At 40.2% G+C, this 25,749-nt stretch overlaps 1 protein-coding gene across 4 annotated transcripts in view; it reads right to left on the minus strand.

Moving 5' to 3' along the window:
* Window positions 1-25,749, minus strand: part of ABL2 (ABL proto-oncogene 2, non-receptor tyrosine kinase) — a 133,996-nt gene that overhangs the window by 52,035 nt on the left and 56,212 nt on the right. The gene's annotated exons all lie outside the window — the stretch shown is intronic.

The raw sequence follows: 25,749 nt of genomic DNA on the forward strand, positions 1-25,749 counted from the left end.
TATTAAATTTCTGGTTTGGAGCAAAATGAATATAAAGTAACACCCAGATATCAAAGAAAGAGTTGCAAGAACAAGACTAGAATGTAAGTGAGGTATTTCCATTAAGGATATGAATTCAGAAGTACTAAACATCGCTCAACATTTTACAGAAAAAAAAAAGAAATTATTAGCATTCAAAAACATTTTTATCAATGAAAAGAGTGGCAATAATTATAAGATTCTATACTCATTTTCTGAAATACTTTCTAATCCAGAAGAATACATTTCTGGATGGTGCCGGATAACAGAAATTTCTAACCTCATTACTCTTTCCTGTTCATTTCATGCATCCTCCCTAGGTGAAGTCATTCACACCCAATTCTTTTAATTATAAACTCTAGGCTACTGGTTCCTGTATTAGTTTTCTGCAGCTGCTATAACCATATACTAGATAGCTTACCCCGACAGAAATGCATTCTCTCATAGTTTGGGAGGCCAGAAGTCTGAAATGAGCAACACTGGGACAAAATAAAGGTGTCAGTGGGAGAGTCCAAGAAGAATCCATTTCTTGCCCCTTCCAGCTTCTAGTGGCTGCCAATATTCTTTGGTTTGTAATCCCTCCAAATGTCAAGGCCAGGATCTTCAAATCTCTCTCTGTTCCAGGTTCACATTGCCTTCTCCTATGCGTGTGTGAAATCTCCCTCTGTCATACGTGATGATAGCATTTAGGGTTCAACTCAATAATCCAGGATAAGCTCCCTATCACATGTAAAGACCACAAATTTCCCCCACCCCCAACTTTATTTTTGCCATGAGAGGTAACATTCATAGGTTCCACAGATTAGGACATAGATCTTTTGAGGGGGTACTTTTCCACCTACCATAGCTTCCAAATGTCACCAGCCCAGAACACTTTCCTGATTAACAGATTGCTTGATTCCTATAGCCTATGGATAAGTAGGTACTTTTGGATGTCCTAAAGGCAACAAATATCCATTTTGTTCCTACTCCTGGTTTGTTTCTCTTCTGTTTTATGTACATGTACATGTGTGTGTTTTGTTGCTAATGGCATATCCAGGCATCCAACCCAGAAACATCATGATCATTCTAGAGTCCTCTTTCTTCCCTAATTCGCTCTATAAGTATATCCTATGAATCATACCTCTTAAATATCTCTCAAATCCAACTGTTCCTCTTCATTTTGTACCACTATCTTAATTCAGCTCCTCATTATTTCCTTGCCTGAACTGCTACAACATTCATCTATCACATTATGGCCAAAAACCAACTGTCCAAAAGTATAAATAATCCCCACAAGTTCCTCAAGTCAAATAGCAAAGTTTTCGAAGTTTAAATATTTCAGAAATTTATTCCAATAAGTTTGTAATTTTTAAATGTTACACTTAATTACGTGTTGGTCTCTATGAAAGAGATGTTCCACATCTCCTCTCTCCTCACCCAGCTCTTCATTCTTCTCACAAGGATCAATCAGGATCTTGTCTTTCGACTCTATCCTCAAGGAAATGGAGGACTTGCTATAATTTATTATATTCGGAAACTGACTGAGCCACATATTGTGTCTACTGTGTTTTCCTCCTGCCTCTTATTAGAAATATGGCCCTTTCATGCAACTAGAAAGGTAAGATCTCCAATTCGGTCCTAACCAATTATGTTTCTTCACTGGGGCTTGAGGCCAAACCTACTGCTGATGACGATAGAAAGTGTAATTCTGCCTTGCTTAGTACCATGTGCAGATTTCATTCTTGAAACACAATACTGGCTGAAGGACTGACCTAGGGTAGAACATAGGAATCCTTGTGTTCTGGCCAAAAGAACCTCTTAATATCATCTCCTTAATAGCATCCCTTCTCATTACTTATTAGATTATTATTTACTTTATTGAAGGTACAGTTGTTCTCAGATAATTATTACGGTATTCACATTTGGGAAAGACTCATCTTTAAACAGCTGTTAGCATTTGACAATATAATCACGGATTTTCCTCTGTATTTAATCACTGTACCTTGCACATAGCAGCCCAAGTACTTTTGATATACTGTACTTTATAACATCATTACCTACAGCCCTGAAAGACAGGCATTATTATCACAACTTACAAATACTTGGAAATGTCAATTAACTTGTTCAAGTCCCAGAGCTAGTTGGTGAAACCAGGATTCGAAATCCTAGGTCTTTTCTAATTCCAAAGCCCACGCTCTTTTCACTATACCAGGCTGCCTCTCTAATGCAATAGAGAGTGGTACAAAAAGAACTCCTTTTCTTATCTTCTGGTGAAGACTTTGAAAACAGCCAGGCCCCAAAGTGGGCTGATCTTGATTCCTCTGCCTATACATGTGATGACATTTAAGAGTTAAACCTAAGAGACTAATCAGAATGATGTGCATGTGCTTACCAAACAATCCAATTCATCAAAGGAAACTGGAAATGTCTGCCATTTACTCCCAGCAACAGAGTAATCACAAATTTTTCCAAAGTGGATGCACAATGACTCAGAAAACAGCTTTTAAAATTTATACAGCTGGGCCGGGCGCAGTGGCTCACACCTGTAATCCCAGCACTTTGGGAGGCCGAGGCAGGCAGATTACCTGAGATCAGGAGTTTGAGACCAGCCTGGCCAATGTGGTGAAACCCTGTCTCTATTAAAAATACAAAAAAATTAGCCAGGTGTGGTGGTATGCGCCTTTAGTCCCAGCTACTCAGGAGGCTGAGGCATGAGAATCACTTGAACCCAGGTGGAGGAGGTTGCAATGAGCCAAGATCAGGCCACTGTCTCCAGTCTGGGAGACAGAGCGAGACTCCATCTCAATTAAAAAAAAAAAAAAAAAATTATACAGTTCATGCCAGAACTTAGAATCCATCCAAAAAAATATAACTTTCTCTCTAGTATGACTGGACAATTTCCATCTCTTCTTGGAAGTAGCTTATTTGGACCAAAAATTGAATAGACAGTGTCCTTCCCTTTGGTTTCTCCTCAAAAAAAAGGATGAGCTGAACAAAAATCTTCCCCAATATATGGCTCACCTCACAATCATCTCACCAAAAAAGACAATGTATGTGTGGGTATTCATTAGGAAATATTTCTTATAAAGTTTCCCTAACCTTATTCTTTCAGCACACCTGTCACCGCACTGTAGATAATGTACTAATGTAATAAGTTTTTCATATGATGTTAAAAACAAAAACAAAAACAAAACAGGTTTTTCTTGTTTCAGACCTGCAGAGCTAGTTCTCCAATATTTATGAAGAGGTATGTCTACATGTATATACACTCCCTACATATATTTGGGTAATGGCTGCAAGCCATTTCCTGCTGGCTGAACTCAAATTGCCTTAACCAAGACAAACAAAGCACCTATTCACTACTCTTATTTCAGCAGCTACTGGCTACCCAAAGCAATAGAATTCTGATCGTCCATACAGAATGAGTGTTAGAAGTAAGAAGGAAAAAACCATACTTCAAATTACAAAATTTTGGTTTAGGACACACTAATATAGTTTTGTTGTTGCTCAAATAATCTATAAAAGCATGCTCAGGATTCAGTCCCTGTGCTTTCACTGGTGAACACCATTTTTCTCCAGCTTCAAGCGAGACTATCACAGAAGTTACAAAAGCACTGGAAAATTTTCATTACATGTTTTAGATAATAAAACTCTACTAGGCCAGGCACGGTGGCTCACACCTGTAATCCCAGCACTTTGGGAGCCAAGGAGGATGGATCACTAGAGGCCAGGAGTTCAAAGACCATCCTGGTCAAAATGACGAAACCCTGTCTCTATTAAAAACACACAAAAAAGGCCGGGCACCGTGGCTCATGCCTGTAATCCCAGCACTTTGGGAGGCCGAGGCGGGCAGATCACAAGGTCAGGAGATCAAGACCACCCTGGCTAACACAGAGCAACCCCGTCTCTACTAAAAATACAAAAAATTAGCCGGGCGTGGTGGCGGGCGCCTGTAGTCCCAGCTACTCAGGAGACTGAGACAGGAGAATGGTGTGAACCCAGGAGGCGGAGGTTGCAGTGAGCCGAGATCGCGCCACTGCACTCCAGCCTAGGCAACAGAGCCAGACTTTGTCTCAAAAAACACACACACACACACACACACACACACAAATTAGCTGGGCATGGTGGCGGCACCTGTAGTCCCAGTCACTTGGAAAGTTGACACAGGAGAACTGTGTGAACCAGGGAAACAGGCTGCAGTGAGCCGAGATGGCACCACTGCACTCCAGCTTGGGCAACAGAGTGAGATTCTGTCTCTAAATAAATAAATAAATATGCTCTGTCAGTATCAAACAGTGAATGACGCATAATAAAATTCACTATTATCACTGGCTTAATTTATGAGAAGTAAAAATCATGGGGCAGCAAAAACTCTGCTTTAACTCCACCACCACTAACAATACAGGTTGAGTATTCTTAATCCAAAAACCTAAAATGCTCCAAAATCTGAAACTTTCTGTGGACATGACACTCAAGGAAAATGTTCACTGTAGCATTTAGGATTTTGGATATTCAAATTAGGGGATACTGTCTGGGCACGGTCACACCTATAATCCCAGAACTTCGGGAGGCTGAGGCAAGCTTATCACGTGAGGTCAGGAGTTCGAGACCAGCCTTGCCAACATGGTGAAACCCTGGTCTCTACTAAAAATACAAAAACTTAGCTGGGCATGATGGCGTGTACCTGTAATCTCAGCTACTCGGTTGGCTGAGGCAGGAAAAATCACTTGAACCCAGAAGGCAGAGGTTGCGGTAAGCCAAGATCATGCCACTGCACTCCAGGCTGGGTGACAGAGGAAGACTCTGTCTCAAAAAGAAAAAAAAAAAAAAATAGGGATACTGAACTGGCATGCAAATATTCCAAAATCTGAAAAACATCCAAAATTCAAAACATTTTTGGTCCCAAGCATTTCAAATAAGGGATACTTAACCTGTAATGTCTTTCCAGTGCACCAGTCCATTGATCAGGTAGGAAGGAAAGACCCTTTAAAGTTATCCAAAAGACAAAGAACCTTTTTTTTTTTTTTTTTTGAAACAGAGTCTGCCTCTGTTGTCCAGGCTGGAGTGCAATGGTACAATCAAGGCTCACTGCAGCCTCAAACTCCTAGCCTTAAGCGATCCTCCTGCGTCAGTCTCCCAAAGTGCTGGGATAACAGGCATGAGGCACTGTACCTGGCCCAAATTACAGACTCTTTAAGCGTAGGAGCTACTAGCATTTCTTCACCAGAATAGCCGGGCCCAGGCTAAAAGAGGAATGACTTTGTGTATTTAAACCATCTCAAAACTATGGCTCATTTCAATTTTCTTTTTCAGTTTTGCTAGATTTCCACTGATCCTATCTTGATGGCAGAAGGGCGGAATATGGTGTTCACAAATAAAAGGAGATTATAGGAGAGTCTAGGAAAGGATATAAATCAGACATCAGATTCCTTCCTGAATGCTGAGCCAGATTGTGAGGACTAGGATTGGGGACAGGAAAGAACAGGCAAAAGGTAGAGAAAAGCAATGAGATACTAACTCCACAACAGGAAAAATTAAATTCTGGACTTTTGAGTACCACAATATCCAAGAGCAATTTAGAAGATAGAGAATGGGAGAGAAATAACACATAACAGGTGTTGAAAACTTGGTTATATAAACCAGGTGCTTTACATATATTACCACGAATCCTCATGTTAACTCTGCTAAAAAGATGATATTATCCCATTTCGCAGATGAACAGATCATGTGGTAAGGTGTAGAAATACAATTCTGGAATAGGATTTGGAATTCTGCCTCCTGTTTCAGAGATCAATTGTCTTGGACTATCAAAACCAGAAAGTTTAAGGGACCCCCACAACCACCTGATTGTCTTTCTGCACTTAATGTAGTGAAGCGGCCTCCGACCTAAGGCTAGAAATGAGTGACTAACAGCCTTTTCCATGATGAAGGAGTGGATGGTGAAGAATGAATTTAAGAAAAGATAAAGCCAGACAAGGGTAGCACACACATACAAAAAGAACAATATTCCTTAAGAATATAGATGCAAAAGTCCTCAATAAATTATTTAATACTAGCAAACCAAATCTAGCAGGTTAACGGGATTATTTGCTATACCAACTATGATTTGTCCCTAGAGTGTGAGGTTAGTTCAACATATGGAAATCAATATATAATATAGCATATTAACAGAAAAAAAATCATTATCTCAATATAGCCCCTACTCTTATTATGTGGGGAAAAATTTAAAGCATGCATTCCTGATTTGAATATGTAATTTCTAGTTTTTAAAGAGATGGTTAAGAGTCATGCCTTGTAGAACTCTTTCCAGTTGTGCTTAATGAGAATATAATAATATCATCTCCTATTTATTGAGTACCTAACACATGTAAAGTGTGAGCCAATATGAAATTCATTTAATTATAATAGCTGCATGGCAGCTGTTATATGAGTATACATCAGCAGTAGAGCATGGTAGTTAAGAGCACAGATGCTAGAGCCAGATTCCCTGGGTCTGAATCCTAATTCTACCACTTACTACATCTGTGATCAAGTTAAGACCATTTCTTCAGTTTCCTCATCTAAAAGTGAACAGTATAACAACACTAACTCTAACAGAAATGACGTAACAATTAAAGGCATAATTACAACTAGAGATCATAAAACAAAAGAAAAACAAGGGCTCTATAAATGTTGGTTTATTTTATTGATGAAGATGAAAAGATTAGGTAGGAGTATATACCAGACCTTATCTTCAGACCTTAACAATGAAGTTTCTGGCTTTTCTAACTATAAGACTGCACTGTACACTTGGATGTAACCTAGATTCAATTTAATGTGAATAAAATACATGCTCTAAGTACAGTTAATCTCTTTAATCTGTAATCCTTAGAACCTGTGGTCTAAGGTCCATCAGTTTTCCAATTCATAAAGAGGGTCTACACTACTGCTCCACAAGCAAGGTAACACATAGTAAAATAGTCACAGAACACATGAAGATTATCACAGCTTGCTGGTGAAGGAATAAGTAGTCCTAGTCAGCATACTGGCTCAAATATACTGACATCATTCCATAAACTATCAGCAACAGCTGTTTATGATGGGATTTCTGGTTCAGCTGATTTGTTGATTTTCTGACCATGAATTTAAGAGATACATCTGTTTAAGAAAGAGCTAGAAAATATGGTAGCCTGTCACTTCAAAATGTGTCATTTTTCGTTGTTTTTGAAACTATCATTACCTTGAAGACTTCCTAAAATTCTGATTACTAGCCATGGGCTGCTACACTGATTTATACTTGACCAATACAGATTAATACAGAATTCTGTTAATCTCTCAAATAATATGGGTTTAAATGATGTAATGAAGTACAGGCTTTTCTGAAACTGCTTATATTAATAAAAAATAATGTCTTATAAAAATACTTGTATACTTACATGTATAACTTGTATCTATAACCTATATAACACATATAGGCTGGGTGTGGGGCCTCATGCCTGTAATCCCAGCACTTCGGGAGGCCAAGGCAGGCGTATGAACTGAGGTCAGGAGTTCGAGACTGGCCTGGCCAACATGGTGAAACCCCGTCTCTACTAAAAATACAAAAATTAGCAGGGTGTAATGGCATGTACCTGTAGACCCAGCTACAGGGGAGGCTGGGGCAGAATTGCTTGAACCCGGGAGGTGGAGGTTACAGTGAGCCAAGATAGTACCACTGCACTCCAGCCTGGGTGACAGAGTGAGACTCCACCTCAAAAACAAAAACAAAAACATATATAACTTGTATTTATATATATATATCTTACATACCATACTTATATATAACTTACATAATATTCATACAACTATTAACACTCATAAATATTAAGTATCTACTTTAGCCAGGGGTGGTGGCTTACATCTGCAATCCCAATTATTTGGGAGGCTGAGGTAGGAGGATCACCCGAGGTCAGGAGTTCAAGACCAGCCTGGGCAACATAGTGAGAGCCCCCCCATCTCTAAAAATAAAATAAATATTAAAATAAAAAATAAAACCTTTTTTTTGGGGGGGGGGTGGGGGATGGAGTCTCGCTCTGTCGCCCGGGCTGGAGTGCAGTGGCCGGATCTCAGCTCACTGCAAGCTCCACCTCCCGGGTTCACGCCATTCTCCTGCTTCAGCCTCCCGAGTAGCTGGGACTACAGGCAACCGCCACCTTGCCCGGCTAGTTTTTTGCATTTTTTAGTAGAGACGGGGTTTCACCGTGTTAGCCAGGATGGTCTCCATCTCCTGACCTCGTGATCCACCCGTCTCGGCCTCCCAAAGTGCTGGGATTACAGGCTTGAGCCACCGCACCCGGCCAAAACCTTTTTTTTTTTTTTTTTTGGAGACAGAGTCTCGCTCTGTTGCCCGGGGCTGGAGTGCAGTGGCCGGATCTCAGCTCACTGCAAGCTCCGCCTCCCAGGTTCACGCCATTCTCCTGCCTCAACCTCCCAAGTAGCTGGGACTACAGGCGCCTGTCACCTCGCCCGGCTAGTTTTTTGTATTTTTTAGTAGAGACGGGGTTTCACCGTGTTAGCCAGGATGGTCTCGATCTCCTGACCTCGTGATCCGCCCGTCTCAGCCTCCCAAAGTGCTGGGATTACAGGCTTGAGCCACCGCGCCCGGCCTAACCTTTTTTTAAAGTATATACTTCTACATCATTCCTATGTATCAAAATGTCACTTAAGTTGGAATTCCAAACTTTTGGAACAAATATAAGTATATAATTATTAGATTAGTATGTATATAATTAATACATATCTAAATTATCTAATTCTCATAATAATCCTATCAGGTAAATAACTTGTCCAAGATTGTACAGATTTGCTCCAATTTCCTTCATCTTCCTTATATGCTATATTTTATGATAAAAGTTCATGTTTGACATACTGAGATATGAGTCTTTAAAAAAATCTTAGTTATATTCTTAATAATAAAACAAACATTATGTACCATATATGATGATTTACAATTTTCCAAATGTAATCATTTAATCCCGAGTTTTTCAACCACGACACTATTGACATTTGGAGCCAAATAATTCTGTGTGGCGAGGTAGGGGGGGAGGTGGGGAGTCATGAAAAGATGCTCAACAGCCCTTAAGAAAATACAAATTAAAACCACAATGAGATATCACTACAAGCACAAGCCACCACACCTGGCTAGTTTTTTCATTTTTTTGTAGAGACAGGGTCTCTGTTGCAAAGGCTGGTCTCAAACACCTGGCCTCAAGCAATCCTCCCACCTCGGCCTCCCAAAGTGCTGGGATTACAGGTATGAGCCACCATGCCCAGCCGGCATTTCTAATATCATTCAGAGGTGATACCGATGCTAGCAGCCTAGGGACCAAACTGCCTAGAACTTCCCATACAAATAGGGATAAAGGGTCATTAACAGAGAACATTTTTTTTTTAAAAAAAGCAAAAGGCTTGATAAGCTACATACCCATCTCAGGGTATGAATTACAGTATTTTTGAAATGCTTATTTACAAAATTTAAGCCTGGCACACTGGTGCACATCTGTAATTCCAGCTCCTTGGGAGGCTCAGGCAGGAGGATCACTTGAGCTCAGGAGTTCAAGACTAGCCTGGATAACACAGTAAGACCCTGCCTCAAAAGAAAAAAAAAAAAAGGAAAAACAGATTTAAAAACTAAATGATATCATGCATTAATATGTTTGATAAATAATGAGTACTTGGCCAGGTGTGGTGGCTCACACCTGTAATCCTGGCACTTTGGGAGACCAAGGGGGGAAAATCTCTGGAGTTTATGACCAGCCTGGGCAACATAGTGAGACCTCATCTCTACAAAAAATGAACAAAATTAGCTAGGCGTGGTGGCACGTGCCTGTGGTCCAAACTACTCTAGAGGCTGAGACAGGAGGACTGTTTGAGCCTGGGAAGTCAAGGCTGCAGTTAGCTGAGACTGTGCTAATGTACTCCAGCCTGTATGACAGAGCGAGACCCTCTCTCAATAAAGAAATAACAAGTACTTATCAGGTGCTGTACTGAGATAACACGCTGCTGTGGTTTGAATGTGTCCCCCAAAGCTTGTATGTTAGAAACTTGATCCTCAATGCAACAGGGTTGGGAGATGGGGCCTAATGGGAGGTGTTTAGGACATGAGGGCTCTACCCTCATAAATGGATTAATGGCAGTATAAAATAGCTTGAGGCTGAGAGTTCTACCCCTCGTGCTCTCTTTCTCCCTCTCTTTGCCCTTCCACCAGGTGATGTCTCCTGCCATGATGCAGCAAGACAAATGCCAGCCCCTTGATCTTGGACCTCCCAGCCTCCAGAACTCTGAGAAATGAACTTCTGTTCATTATAAATTACCCAGCCTCAGGTATTCTGTTATAACAACACAAAATGGACTAACACACATGCTGAATGAGTCAGTATTTCCAAAGTGTGTTCCATAAAAGTAAGCTAAATAGATGTCACAAGTGTTCCACAGTCAAATAACATTGGAAAATGCTGAATATAACAAGTCCAACAATAAAGAAATGGCTAACTTATAAAAGCCATTAATATATTCACATTCCTAGAAATCATCCAAAAGATAGCTAGAGGCAGGGCGTGGTGGCTCACACCTGTAATCCTAGCACTTTGGGAGGCCAAGGCGGGCAGATCACCTGAGGTCAGGAGCTCAAGACCAGCCAGGCCAATGTGGTGAAATCCCTTCTCTACTAAAAATACAAAAAAATTAGCCGGGCATGGTGGTGGACGTCTGTAATCGCAGCTACTTGGGAGGCTGAGGCAGGAGAATTGCTTGAACCCAGGAGGTAGAGGTTGCAGTGAGCCGAGATCACGCCACTGCATTCCAGCCTGAGCAACAGAGACTCTGTCTTAAAAAAAAAAAAAAAAAATAGCTAGAGCATGTAACATATCTCAGATTTCTTTTCTCACAGATATTCTTTTCACTAAGCATCTCACAAAACTAGTATTATAGGGAATGGACTCTTGAGATAAGAACTGAGAGAAAAAAGAAAGGTTTAAATACAGCTATATGTCAAGCACTTCATATACATCATTTAAAATTATCTAATTCTTATAATAATCCTATCAAGTAATTAACTTGTCTGAGATCACAAGGTGATTTATAGCAGAACCTGCATTTAAAACCTAGCAACAGTCTGTCTCTGAAGTCCTGCAATATTGTTTTTTTAACAAGCAAAAAATATCAAAGAGAGTCCTATGGGACGGGGCGGAAAGGAAAGAAAGTAAGAAAAGCAATGGCAACAAGAAACATTACTGTTGGTGCAAAGCCCAAGCAAAAATGAGTTGAGGCACTAAGAAAACAACCCATTTAAAAACCAAAAGAGAACTTGAACAGACATTTCAACAAAAAGCTTATACAAATAGCAAATAAGCACATGAAAAGACGTTCAACAGCCATTAAGAAAATACAAATTAAAACCAGAATGAGACACCACTATATGCCTATTGGAATGGCTAAGACAGAAAATACTGACATCAAGTGCTGACAAGCAAGCAGACCAACTGGAACTCTTATATATTGCTGAGGGGAATACAAAATGGTGTAGCCACCCTTGAAAGCAGTTGGGCAGTCTGTTATAAAGTCAAACACTTACCATATGACCTGGCAAATCCATTTTTGAGTATTTACACTGGAGAAACGGAAACTTAAGTTCACACAAAAATCTGAACACAAATGTTTATGGCAGCTCTACTGAAAATTGTCCCAAACTGGGCCAGGCGCAGTGGCTAACATCTGTAACTCCAACACTCTGGGAGGCTGAGGCGGGTGGATCACTTGGGGTCAGGAGTTCGAGACCAGTCTGGCCAACATGGTGAAACCCTGTCTCTACTAAAAATACAAAAATTAGCTGGGCACTGTGGCAGGCACCTGTCATCCCAGTGACTTGAGAGGCTGAGGCAGGAGAATCGCTTGAACCCAGGAGGCAGAGGTTGCAGTGAGCTGTGATTGCGCCATTGCACTCCAGTCTAGATGACAGAGTGAGACTCTGTCTCAAAAAACAAAAAAAGAGAAGAAAATTATCCCAAACTGGAAACAGCTTAAATGTCCTTCAGTGAATGAAAGGATAAACAAAGTGTGGTACATCCATACTATGGAATACCACTCAACAATACAAAGGAATGAAGTATTGATCGACACAAGTTGGATGAATCTCAAAGCCATTATGCTGAGTCTCCCACAGACGCCAATCTCAAAAGATCTCATACTATATGATTCTAGCTATATGACACTGCTGAAAGACAAAACTCTAGTGATGGAGAACATATCAGTGGCTGCCAAGGATTAAATGGGGGGTAATATGTGACTACAGAGGGAATGCGTGAGACAGTCTTTTAGGGTGATGAAACTGTTCCGCTGTTTGTGGGGTTATACAAATTTACATGTGTTAAAATTCATAGAACCGTACAATAAACCAACAAAATCCATTTTACTGTGTGATTATTTTTTAAATTAAGAGAAAAAAAGCAGAAAATGTGTTGAAACACATTTTCATGCCAGTTATATGGAAATAATAAAAAGTCATGTTATGAATGTCATATCACAGGGCACTACATTGCAATAATAACTACATATGAGAATTCTGCAACTTCCATTGAATTTTAAATTTTCACACTTATTTTAGATATAATTACCTTCTGTTCAGAATTTTAACAAAAGTTTAGGTGAAAGGTCCTTCCTAAACACATAAAATATGTGGAATTCAGCATTCCAAGATTTTCACATCTTCAGAAAAACACCATTGCCTATGTTATTTAGGCAAAAGATAATGAAATATCTAAGGGATGAAAGGAATGTGCCAATCCTCTTTCCCTAATGGAATTCCCAAAGTCAATGTTGCTAGCACCTGGTACAGTGACTTCAAGTTCAGAGCTGACATTCCTGAGGAGGGACTTACAAATAAAACTAGATCATTCCTAAAGATCTACAATACAATCCTTTGTAACCCAAGCAGTCAGCTGTTTCCCTGAGACTATCGAAGCATGCAACAACTGCTTACTCATACACTATAGTTTCTGGGCATGAAATATATACGAATGTATCTGTGTAGAGTAGTTTCCCCCTGCTCTCATGAGATACATTCCAAGATCCCCAGTGGATTCCTGAAACGTTGGATAGGACCAAGCCCTATATATACTATGCTTTTCTTCTATACAAATAAGCCTATAATAAAGTTTAATTCATAAATTAGGTAAGGCAAGGGATTAACAATAAAATAGAATAAATATAATAATTACCATTTATATTATAGTAGAAGTTAGGTGAATGTGATCTATGTCTCAAATGTATCTTGCGCTGTACTCACCCTTCTTCCAGTGATGATGTGGGATGATAAAATAGCTACATGATGGGATAAGGTGAGGTGAATGATGCAGACATCGTGACACAGCATGTAAAAGTTATAAATGCATAACTATCAATAATAATTTATCAATATATTAATTATTCAAATATTTAGTGAACATCCACTGTGTGCCAACTACTGTAAAAAGAACCAGGTATATACCAGTAAACTGGAAGGATGAGATCTGTGTCCCCATGTACTACCTCCAGTTTAAAGGCACCAGCAAGTCATTTTTATATCAACCATTTGAAGCAGGTAAAGTGAATGAGGAAGAAGGCATTCCAGGTAAAGGGTGACTGACGACAACAAAACTCCATAACACGTTTTGGAAATTAAAGAAAAAACCAGTACAGCCCCAGATTTTCCATTTGTTTTTTGTGCTGAGGGTATGTGTACATGAAATGATATGCTAAGAACATGAAAGTAGGAGAGTTAAGCAAGGACCAGATCTGAGACAGCCTTGAATGTCACACTACGAAGTTCAGATTTATCTTGTTGGCAATGAGAAGCCATTAACATAACAGTAGCAATTTACAAGAGTGCTTCTTCTGGATAAATATGTACTTTTACTTTTCTGGATTATGGGGGAGGGGACAGTTATGCCAGGTAAATACAAAAACACACACAATACACACTAGATCATTGAGATAATAGCTAAATCATGATTTTCTACCTCAGTATATAATCCCAGCCAGATACAAGACTTCTTTTTTTTTTCTCCAGACTGAGTTTCGCTCTTGTTGCGCAGGCTGGAATGTAGTGGTGCGACCTGGACTCACTGCAACCTCTGCCTCCTGGGTTCAAGCGATTCTCCTGCCTCAGCCTCCCAAGTAGCTGGGATTACAGGCACGTGCTACCACGCCCAGCTAATTTTTTGTATTTATAGTAGAGCCGGGGTTTTACCATGTTGGCCAGATTGGTCTCGAACTCCTGACCTCAGGTGATCTACCCACCTCGGCCTCCCTAAGTGCTGGGATTACAGGCGTGAGCCAGCACACCTGGCCCAGATTCAAGACTTTTAAACGTAAGACCTGAAACTAGAAAACTACTAGAAGAAAACATAGGAAAAATGCTTCAGGACATTGATCTAGGCAAAGATTTTATGGCTAAGACCTCAAAAACACAGACAGCAAAAACAGAAATAGACAAATGGAGCTACATTAAGCCAAAAAGCTTCTGCACAGCAAAGGGAACAATCAAGAGTTAAGCGACAACCTGTTGAATGGGAGAAAATATTTGCAAATTATTCATCTTACAAGGAACTAATACCCAGAATATACAAAGAATTCAACTCAATACTTAAAAACAAAAACAAAAACAAAACAAAAAACACATTTAAAAAAGTGGAAAAAGGACATGGATAGACATTTCTCAAATAGCTAACAGGTATATGAAAAAATGTTCTTGGCAGGGCACGGTGGCTCACGTCTGTAATCCCAGCACTTTGGGAGGCCAAGGCAGGTGGATCACGAGGTCAGGAGTTCAAGACCAGCCTGACTAACATGGTGAAATCCCGTCTCTACTAAAAATACAAAAATGAGGCGGGCATCGTGGTGCCTGCCTGTAATCCCAGCTACTCTGGAGGCTGAGGCAGATGAATCGCTTGAACCTGGAAGGCAGAGGTTGCAGTGAGCCGAAATCGAGCAACTGCACTCCAGCCTGGGTGACAGAACGAGACTTCATCTCAAAAAAAAAAAAAAGAAGAAAGAGAAAAAGAAAAAATGTCCCATATCACTAACCATCAGGAAAATGCAAATTAAAACCACAATGAAATATTACATTACCCCACTTGGAATGGCTGTTATTAGAAAGACAAAAAATAACAGATGCTGGTAAGAATGCAGAGAAAAAGGAACTCTCATATGCTGTCGGTGGGAATGTAAATTAGTACAGCTACTATGAAAAACAGTTGGAGATTTCTCAAAAAATTAAAAACAGAACTACCATACGATCCTGCAATCCCACTACTAGGTATTAATCCAAATGAAAAGAAATTAGTATATCAAAAGACTACCTGCATTCACATGTTTGTTTCAGCATTATACACAATAGGAAAGATATGGAATTAACCTAAGTGTCTATAAATCAATGAATGGATAGAGAAAATATGGTGTATATACCACATATGCACAAGGGAAATCTATTTGGCCATAAAAAAAGAATGAAATTATGTCATCTGCAGCAACATGGGTGGAACTGAGGGTCATTATGTTAAGTGAAATAAGCCAGGCACAAAAAGACAAATACCACATGTTCTCACTTTCATGTGAGGGTTGATCTCACAGAGCAAGAATATAAAATTGTAGATGGCTGTAAAGAGTGGGAGGTGGGAATGAAGAGAGATTAGTTAATGGGCATAAACTTACTGTAAGAAGGTTAAAAGTTCTAAACAGAGTGGAGTGACTACAGTTAGCAACAACGTATTTCACATTTCTAGGTAGCTAGAAGAGAGGATTTGAAATGTTCCCAACACATAGAAATGATAAATACCTAAGGTAAGGGACACCCCAAATACTCTGACTTAATCATTACTCATTCTATGCATATAACAAATAATCACATATACCCAAGAAATGTAAAAATATGTAACAATTAAACATTTTTTTTAAAACAGAAATAAATACAGGCTGGGCACCGAGGTGGGCAGATCACTTGAGGCTAGGAGTTCGAGATCAGACTGGCCAACATGGCGAAACTCAGTCACTACTGAAAAATACAAAACTCTGAGGGGCGTGGTGGCAGGCACCTGTAATTCCAGCTACTCGGGACTGAGGCAGAAGAAACTTTAACCCGGGAGGCGGAGGTTGCAATGAGCCGAGATTGTGCCACTGCATTTCAGCCTGGGTGACAGAGCAAGACTCCATCTCAAAAACAAACAAACAAACAACAACAACAAAAATTAAAAGAGAAATACAAATCCAAATGAAAACAGTTAGGATAAGTTACAACTTTCAGCTGTTAAAGAAGAGCTTGTTCATGTATATTTTTAAATGGATAATGGTAACAAATTCCTGCAGTATCAGGTTCCTGGATACATTTAAAATAATGCTGAAGTAGTTTCATTTTAAAACGTCATTACAATTGTACCACGGTATCCACAGGGACCCCTAGCAGATACCAAAATCCACAGATCTTTAAGTTCTTTATATAAAATAGCATGGTATTTGCACATAACCTATGCACATCTTCTGGTATACTTTTAATCATCTCTAGATTACTGATAATATCTAATACAATGTAGATTCTACATAAATAGTTGTTATACTGTATTTGTTATTTTTTTCCTGTTTATTTGTTATTGTTTTTTTTCCCTCAAATATTCTCAATCTGTGCTTGGTTGAATCCAACCAAGACGCAGAACCTGGAGATATGAAGGACTGACTGTATTTATAACACACCAAAAATGATAGAATTAGCACTTTTTAAAACTTGTAGTGAAAAAGGTTTTAGATGTCATCCGAAGCTCTTAGATGCTCTTGCACAGCGTGTGCAACAGAGAAGATAGCTATTTTCTTTCTTTTTGTGTACAGTTCTATGAATTTTAATACATGTACAGATTTATGGACTTACCACCTGCTTGTACAAGACACAGAGTAGATACATGTCCCTCGTGCTATCCCTTTAGAGTCACATCCTCTTCCCACGTACATAGCTTTCAGAAGTTCTTTTAGGAAGTATATGAACAAAAAAGTATGAAGAACACCACTATATGACACTAACTAGCATGACTTCGTAGTGCAATTTCTAAGGCTTTAAATTTTCAGTGAAATTCTAGTTCATTTAGTAATATCAATAACGCCAAAAATATTCAATAAGCAACTCACAGGGCCTTGCAGTCAAGACTTGCATTTCTCCACAATATTCACAGAGGATGATATAGTCTAATTTCATCTGGATACTACCTGCATCTTTAGACAGAAATGGTTAGTAATATTGGAGAATATTAAAAAGACCCCAGAATTAGAATATTCTCCCATTTTCTGCTTGCCTAATTCTTTCAGAGAGTTGAGATTTAGAAATGAAAATCATAAAATAGAAATGAAATATCAATGTAACACAAACAGGAGTAAACCCTTTTGCCCAAAAATGGGGTTTTACCAGTCTTTCACCAGGCATACCACCACTATGGGAAACAGTAACAGTTAAGACTAGGAGACATTAAACAGGTATGAGAAACATAAGTGGGGAAAGTCAAATACAGGAAATAAGCTGAGGTAGTTCTTGTTGAATTATTTAAGAGCAACATTTTAATTCTATCCAACTCTACAGAAAAGCCTATGTCTTTATACATTTTCGCTGCAATAACATCATGCCACAGATTGGGTAATTTTTAAAGAATGTAGGGCTGACACAATGGCTCATGCTTGTAATCCCAATACTTTGGGAGGCTGAGTTGAGGCCAGGAGTTTAAGACCAGCCTGAACAACAAAAAAGTGAGATCTCATCTCTACAAAACATTAAAAATTTGGCTGGGCACAGTAACACGTGCCTATAGTCCCAGCTACTTGGGAGGCTGAAGTGGGAGGAGCTTGAGTCCAGGATTTTAAGGCTGCAGTGAGCTATCATCACCACACTGCACGCCAGCCTGGGTGACAGAGAGATTCGGTCTCAAAAAATAACAACCAAAAAAAAAAAAAAAAACCACGTTTATTTGGCTCACAGTTCTAGAGACTAGGAGTCCAAGGGCATAGCACTAACATCTGGTGAAGGTCAACCCATGGCAGGAGTCATCTTATGGTGAGAAAGCATACTCAACAGTACTCATACTTTTATCTGCGGCCAACTCTGGAAATAACTAACCCACTCCCCCATAACAAGATTAATCCATTCATGAGGGCTCTACCCTCATGACCTAATTACCTCTTAAAGATCCCACCTCCTACTACTTTTTCAATAGCAATTAAGTTTCCAACACGCAAGCTTTGGGAGACATAATCAAACCATGGCAGTCTGGTAACAAAGGAAGATTATTTTAGTCATTGTGACCAAACATTAAAGAATACTTTTTTTTGTTTGTTTGTTTTTGTTTTTGTTTTGTTTTGTTTTACTTTTTTTTTTGAGTCAGAGTCTTACTCTGTTACCCAGGCTGGAGTGCAGTGGCACAATCTAGGCTCACTGCAACCTCCGCTCCCGTGTTAAAGCGATTCTCCCGCCTCAGCCTCCCGAGTAGCTCGGATTACAGGCCCGCATCAACATGCCCGGCTAATTTTTGTATTTGTATTTATTTACTTATTTCGAGACGGAGTCTTGCTCTGTCACCCACGCTGGAATGCAGTGGCACGATCTCAGGTCACTGCAACCTCCACCTCCAGGGTTCAAGCAATTCTCCTGCTTCAGCCTCCCGAGTAGCTGGGATTACAGGCGCCCACCACCATGCCCAGCTAATTTTTGTATTTTTAGTAGAGAGAGGGTTTCACCATGTTGGCCAGTCTGGTCTCAAACTCCTGACCTCAGGTGATCTGCCCGCATCAGCCTCCCAAAATGCTGGGATTACAGAAATGAACCACCGCGCCTGGCCTAATTTTTGTATTTTCAGTAGAGACGGGGTTTCCCCATGTTGGCCAAGCTACTCTCAAACTCCTGAGCAAAGTGTTGGGATTACAGGTGTGAGCCACCTTGTCTGGCAATAATACCCTTCTTAAAAAAATAATAACAATCCCCAACACAGTTGTATTTGAGAATAACAAAGAATTAAGTGAAAAGTGGGAACTTAAATAATTTGTATTAGCATAATTAATAAAAACAGAAATCCTCATTCACTGAAAAAACTCTGAGCAACTATTCTAACCAGGAGGCTGAAGTTCTGATACGACTGGTGATTGTCTCTATAACTATTGGCCGTCTGTGCAAAATCACACTGATGATTTTCCTAACCTATTAATAACAATATACCAAATTTTATATCCCACTTATAGCAGGATGTTACTGTTAGCTAGATACTAATCGGAATACAAAACCAAAAGATACAGAGACAACTCTCAAGGAGCTTAATATCTGCATTAGAGATTTTGCTAGAAGAAGTTCATTTTACACTGCTATGAAATACAGTATGTAATTAAGTATGCTACATGTAGGTATAATGAAATATAAATAAAATTCTGTAAGGAACTCTGTGAAACCTCAAAGAATGACTTTCTTTTAAAGAAACAGGGTCTCACTGTCACCCAGGCTTCAGTGCAGTAGCACCATCATAGCTCAGGTTGGAGTACAATGGCACAATCATGGCTTACTGCAGCCTCAAACTCCGAGGCTTGAGCAATCCTCCCACCCCAGCCTCCCAAGTAGTTGAGACTATAGGCACTTGCCACTATGCCCAGCTAATTATTTTTTTTTTTTTTGTAGAGATGGGGTCTCACTCTGTTGTCCAAACCCTTTGCCTCAAGCAGTCTCCCACCTTGGCCTTCCACTGCTGGGATTACAGACATGAGCCATCACAACTAGCCTGACTTTTCACGTCCATGTTTTCATACATCCAGGAAACTCTTGCCTAATTTATTTCTTCATTTTTGAAAAAGAATAAAATCATTGATGCGAGAAAAAAACTCAAACCTAACCACCATTTAACCATTGGTCAAATATGTTTCTTATTGATTAGAATATTTCCCCAAGAACAAAAGGGGGAAAAAATCCCAATATATACCACAAATAAATACATTTGTCCTTACTGAAGGTAGTCACAGAGCTAGAGCCCAAAATAATTCAACGCAAAGTACAAAACAAATAAATACACTTTAAAAATCTTAAATAACAGATTATCAGCATTTTCAAACAGCAAAGACTAGAATTAAAAGTTGGTAATATGCTACACTTCAAGAAAAGGAAATTCCTTAATTAGGTCTTGCCCTAGGGAAGATTATAAAGTAGGCCTTGATTGGCAGGCACCCTCCTTTACTGATCTCTTGGTGAATTTGTCCTACTATCTATTAACCCTTCATGATACCTCTACCACTCTCTGTATACACACATACGCAAATGTGTATGTGTATGCACATTGTCCTAAGTCAGTCTTTTTCAATCTAAAGACTGAAGTGACTTTATCTTTGATTGCTGAGTGGTAACAGGAGAAAGAGAATGATTCAATTTATTTTACCTACATAGGAGCTAAAGGTTGAGGGTGTTTATTCATCCAGGGCAAGGTCTGTGCTCTAGAGCCTTAGAATTTAAAGATAATCTGATAAATAACTTGTACTAAGATGTTAATATACAAAAAACGGTTCTCAATCTCCCTGACCATAGAAATATTTATATCTTAATAGGATACAGAGTTAAAAATAAAAGCAATTTCCCCGAAAAAAGAGAATTTTAGGCATTAACAAGTAGGCAAGGAGACACTGCTGGTATTCCTCAAATTATGCAAGAAAGCCTATTCTATCTCTCTTATAAATACATATGGTCTAAAAGCGGCAAATCTCTTCTGAAGATACTAAATTAACAGGGTTAGACAAATGTCCACCCAGAATATTATGTGGTACTTTGCACTGTAAAATATAGATTCAGTAAGCCCTATCTGAATATGTATAAACTATTAAAAATCATAAGTTCGGCCAGGCACAGTGGCTCACGCTTGTAATCCCAGCACTTTGAGAGGCCAAGGTGGATGGATCACTTGAGGCCAGGAGTTCGAGACTAGCCTGGCCAACATGGCAAAACATTGTCTTTACCAAAAATACAAAAATTAGCTGGGCTTGGTGGTGGGTGCCTGTAGTCCCAGCTACTAGGGAGGCTGAGGCAGGAGAATCGCTGGAACCCGGGAGGCAGAGGTTGTAGTGAGCGGAGACCGTGGCACTTGCACCCCAGCAGGGTGACAAGAGTGAAACTCGGCCTCAAAACAAAAACAAAAACAAAAAAAACCCATAAGTTAGAAAAGTCTTCATTCCACATACATTCTTCTAAAACTATCAAGAAGTATTTTGGAAGTATGTTTTGGGAAATAGCTCATACAATTAGAATAACATAGTCACAAACATTAAAGTTAGAAAGGGTGTGATTTTATTTTATTTATTTATTTTTTTGAGACTCCACTGTCACCGGGTTGGAGTGCAGTGGTGCGATCACTGCAACCTCCGTCTCTCTGGTTCAAGCAATTCTCCTGCCTCAGCCTCTCCAGTAGCTGGGATTACAGGCATGCACCACCACACCCAGCTAACTTTTGTATTTTTGGTAGAGAGGGGGTTTCACCGTGTTGGCCAGGATGGTCTCGATCTCCTGACCTGATGATCCGCCCACCTTGGCCTCCCAAAGTGCTGGGATTACAGGCGTGAGCCAACATGCCCAGCCAGAAAGGCTTTTGATAGCTTTTTAGAATAACAATTTACTGTGCTCCAAACAATACCAAGCTAATTATTTTTAGGCAGAGAATCTACAGACCAAAAGAGAATTAAGATAATGGATCAATTCCATTGGACATATTATTAAGTATTATAACAATTATTAAATGTATCATTGTGATGTGTAGATCTTACCTGGATATTAATTTAAAAAGCTGAAAAAGAGCCAGGCGCGGTGGCTCAAGCCTGTAATCCCAGCACTTTGGGAGGCCGAGATGGGTGGATCACAAGGTCAGGAGATCGAGACCATCCTGGCTAACACGGTGAAACCCCGTCTCTACTAAAAAAATACAAAAAACTAGCCAGGCAAGGTGGCGGGCGCCTGTAGTCCCAGCTACTCGGGAGGCAGAGGCAGGAGAATGGCGTAAATCCGGGAGGCGGAGCTTGCAGTGAGCTGAGATCCGGCCACTGCACTCCAGCCCGGGCGACAGAGCAAGACTCCGTCTCAAAAAAAAAAAAAAAAAAAAAAAAAAAAGCTGAAAAAGAATGAGATTTGAACACTGACTGGATGTGACTATAAAAAAGCAAAACATAAAAATTTTTAAAAGGAATAATTACAATCCCACCTATCCTCTCAAGAAAACCCTGAAGCATGATATTGTTACTTGCAAGAAAAAGAAAATGGTTTCTGGCCAGGTGCAGTGGTTCATGCCTGTAATCCCAGCACTTCGGGAGACCGAGGTGGGAGGATCATGAGGTCAGGAAATCGAGACCATCCTGGCCAACATGGTGAAACCCCATCTTTACTAAAAATACAAAAATTAGGCAGGCGTGGTGGTGCATGCGTGTAGTCCCAGCTACTCAGGAGACTGAGGCAGGAGAATCACTTGAACCCAGGAGTCAGAGGCTGCAATGAGCCGAGATCGTGTCACTGCACTCCAGCCTGGGCAAAACAGCAAGACTCTGTCTCGGAAAGGAAAGGAAAGGAAAAAGGAAAGGAAGGAAAAGGAGAGGAAAGGAAAGCAGGGAGGGGAGGGGAGGGGAGGGGAGGGGAGGGAGGGGGGAAGGGGAGGGGAGGCAAAAGAGGGAGGGGTAGGGGAGGAAAGGGGTATGGTGAGGGGAGGAAAGGGAAGGAAAGAGGAAGGATCAAGAGGAATCAGGGGAAAGGAAAGAGGAAAGGAAAGAGGGAAAGAAAGGAAAGGAAAGAGAAAGAAAGGGAAAAAGAGGAAAGGAAAGGAAAGGAAAGGAAAGGAAAGGAAAGGAAAGGAAAGGAAAGGAAAGGAAAGGAAAGGAAAGGAAGGAAAGGAAAGGAAAGGAAAAGGAAAGGAAAGGAAAGGAAAGGAAAGGAGGAAGAGAAAGGAAAGAGGAAAGGAAAGGAAAAAGGAAAGGAAAGGAAAGAGGAAGGAAAGGAAAGGAAAGAGGAAAGGAAAAGGAAGGAAAGAGGAAAGGAAAAAAGAGGAAGGAAAGAGGAAGGAAAGAGGAAGGAAAGGAAAGAGGAAAGGAAAGAGGAAAGGAAAGGAAAGAGGAAAGGAAAGAGGAAAGGAAAGGGAAAGAGGAAAGGAAAGGAAAGAGGAAAGGAAAGGAAAGAGGAAAGGAAAGAGGAAAGGAAAGAGGAGAGGAAAGGAAAGAGGAAAGGAAAGAGGAAAGGAAAGAGGAAAGGAAAGGAAAGAGGAAAGGAAAGAGGAAAGGAAAGGAAAGCCCATTCCTCCCTCTCCTTCCTTCCGCTTCCTTCCCTTTTCCCTCCCCTTCCCTCCCAGGAAGAGACTTCCCATGCCCTTCCGAGGAATCCAGGAAACGAGGAAAGGAAAAGAAGAAAGCTTCCCTCTTTCGACTTCCCCTTTCCTTCGCGAAACTTTTAACGGACAATAGGGAAGGAAAGGGAAAAGGGAAAGGGAAGGGAAGGGAAGAAAAGAAAATTGTTTCAAACATATTGGTAAGGCTGGGGCGCGGTGGCTCACGCCTGTAATCCCAGCACTTTGGGAGGCTGAGGCAGGCAGATCACCTGAGATCGGGAGTTCGAGACTAGCCTGACCAACATGGAAAAACCCCATCTCTACTAAAAACACAAAAAATTAGCCAGGCATGGTGGCACATGCCTATAATCCCAGCTACCTGGGAGCCTAATACTTTGAAATATATCTATGTGTGTGTATACATATATATACATACATATGTACATATATGTATAGTATATATGAATGACTATTACTTCATATTACTTCAGCCCTGGCACAGTCTTAAAACCTTATACAACTTTTTTATACTCCTCAAATTTTCTATTGGGGCTGAGCACAGTGGCTTATGCCTATAATCCCAGCCCTTTGGGAGGTTGAGGCGGGCGGATCACTTGAGGTCAGGAGTTTGAGACCTCAAAGTGGTGGCGCACACCTGTAATCCCAGGTACTCAGAAGGCTGAGGCAGGAGAATCACTTGAACTTGGGAGGTGGAGGCTGCAGTGAGGCCAGATCGTGCCACTGCACTCCAGCCTGGGCGACGGAGCAGAGACTCTGTCTCAAAAAAAAAAAAAAAAAAAATTCTATTGGTTCTAAGCAAAAAGGACAAAGTAGAGAAATATAAAAGGGTGCCTATCCCCTGACCGTTTAGTGTCTTTCCCCCATGGAATTTTTCATTTTTAAAAAAATATATTTTAAAATACAGACTAGGTCTTGCTATGTTGCCCAGGCTGACCCTGAACTCCTGGCCTCAAGCAATCCTTTTGCTTCACCCTCCCAAAAGTACTAGGATTACAGGCATAAGCTACCATGCCCAGCTGAAATTTCTTACAGCACTTTTTCTTTCAAAAACAGGAGAAAAGATATGAGTTAGTTATGTTTTTAGCAGAAATAGGTAAGGTACCAAACATAGCCACAAGAGCAATAAGATGTCAATGACAGAGAGAGAAAATAAAGAGAGGCAAGATGTTAGACCACGCTGATAGTTGTTCAACTAGCAACTTTACCCTTTTCCCTGGTCCCCTTGAATGGGTCCTCTGTTCCCTGCCCTGCCCAGAACAGAAAAGCCACCACCAGTCACTTGGAACTGGCAGAGACCAGACTTCCATTGCCAAGAATGTTTCACAATAATAAAAGCTTATTTAACATCTGAAGGCTTAATTAGAATATTACAACAGACAAGTCTGAGTTACCTAAATGAAATAAATGAGCTACTTTCGGGGTAGGATAGTGGGGGAACCACTCTCCTTAAATGGATGTCCTTAAGGGAGAAAATATCTAGCTCTTAATTTTAGTCTCTTAGCAGACAGATATCCTAGGGAGGTTTTACTGCTGTCTGGCATGCCATTGTCTTGTAAGTCTAATAAATGAGAATGTGAGCTCGTGCCCTAGGCGGTGAGTCTAAAGGCTGATGAAAGGGAATGATGAAGCAAATTAACAAAGAAGACGAGACTGCAGGCTAGACAAGTAGACACATTCTTTTTTTTTTTTTTTTTTTGAGACAGAGTCTCACTTTGTCACCCAGGCTGGACTGCAGTGGCACAATCTCGACTCACTACAACCTCTGTCTCCCAGGCTCAAGCAATTCTCCTGCCTCAGCCTCCCAAGTAGCTGGGATTACAGGTGTGTGCCACCACACTCGGCTAATTTTTGTATTTTTAGTAGAGACGGGGTTTCACCATGTTGGCCAGGCTAGTCTCAACTCCTGACCTCAAGTGACCCGCCTGCCTTGGCCTCCCAAAGCGCTGGGATTACAGGTGTGAGCCACCACACCTGGCCAAGTAGACATGTTCTTGCCATAGTCTCTACAGTCACAAGTTCATCAGTTGGGGGGAGGGGGGATGGTTAATGGGTACAGAAAAATAGAATAAGATCTAGTATTTGATAGCACAACAGAGTGACTCTAGTTAATAATAATTTAACCATACAATTTGAAATAACTAAAAGAGTATAACTGGATTGTTTGTGACACAAAGAATAAACGCCTGAGGTGACAGATACCCCACTTTCCCAATGTTTAATAGGATACCCTATTACACATTGTATTCCTGTATCAAAATATCCTCTATACCCTACAAATATATACACCAATTATATACCCACAAAAATTTTTTTAAAAAACTTTCTAAGAAATTGATCAAAATCAATCACTCCTTTTTAAATATATGTATAAAAGGTTGTTATAAAGTTC

This window comes from Rhinopithecus roxellana, chromosome 8 (genome assembly GCF_007565055.1).
Source record: "Rhinopithecus roxellana isolate Shanxi Qingling chromosome 8, ASM756505v1, whole genome shotgun sequence".
Taxonomy (NCBI): Eukaryota; Metazoa; Chordata; class Mammalia; order Primates; family Cercopithecidae; genus Rhinopithecus; species Rhinopithecus roxellana.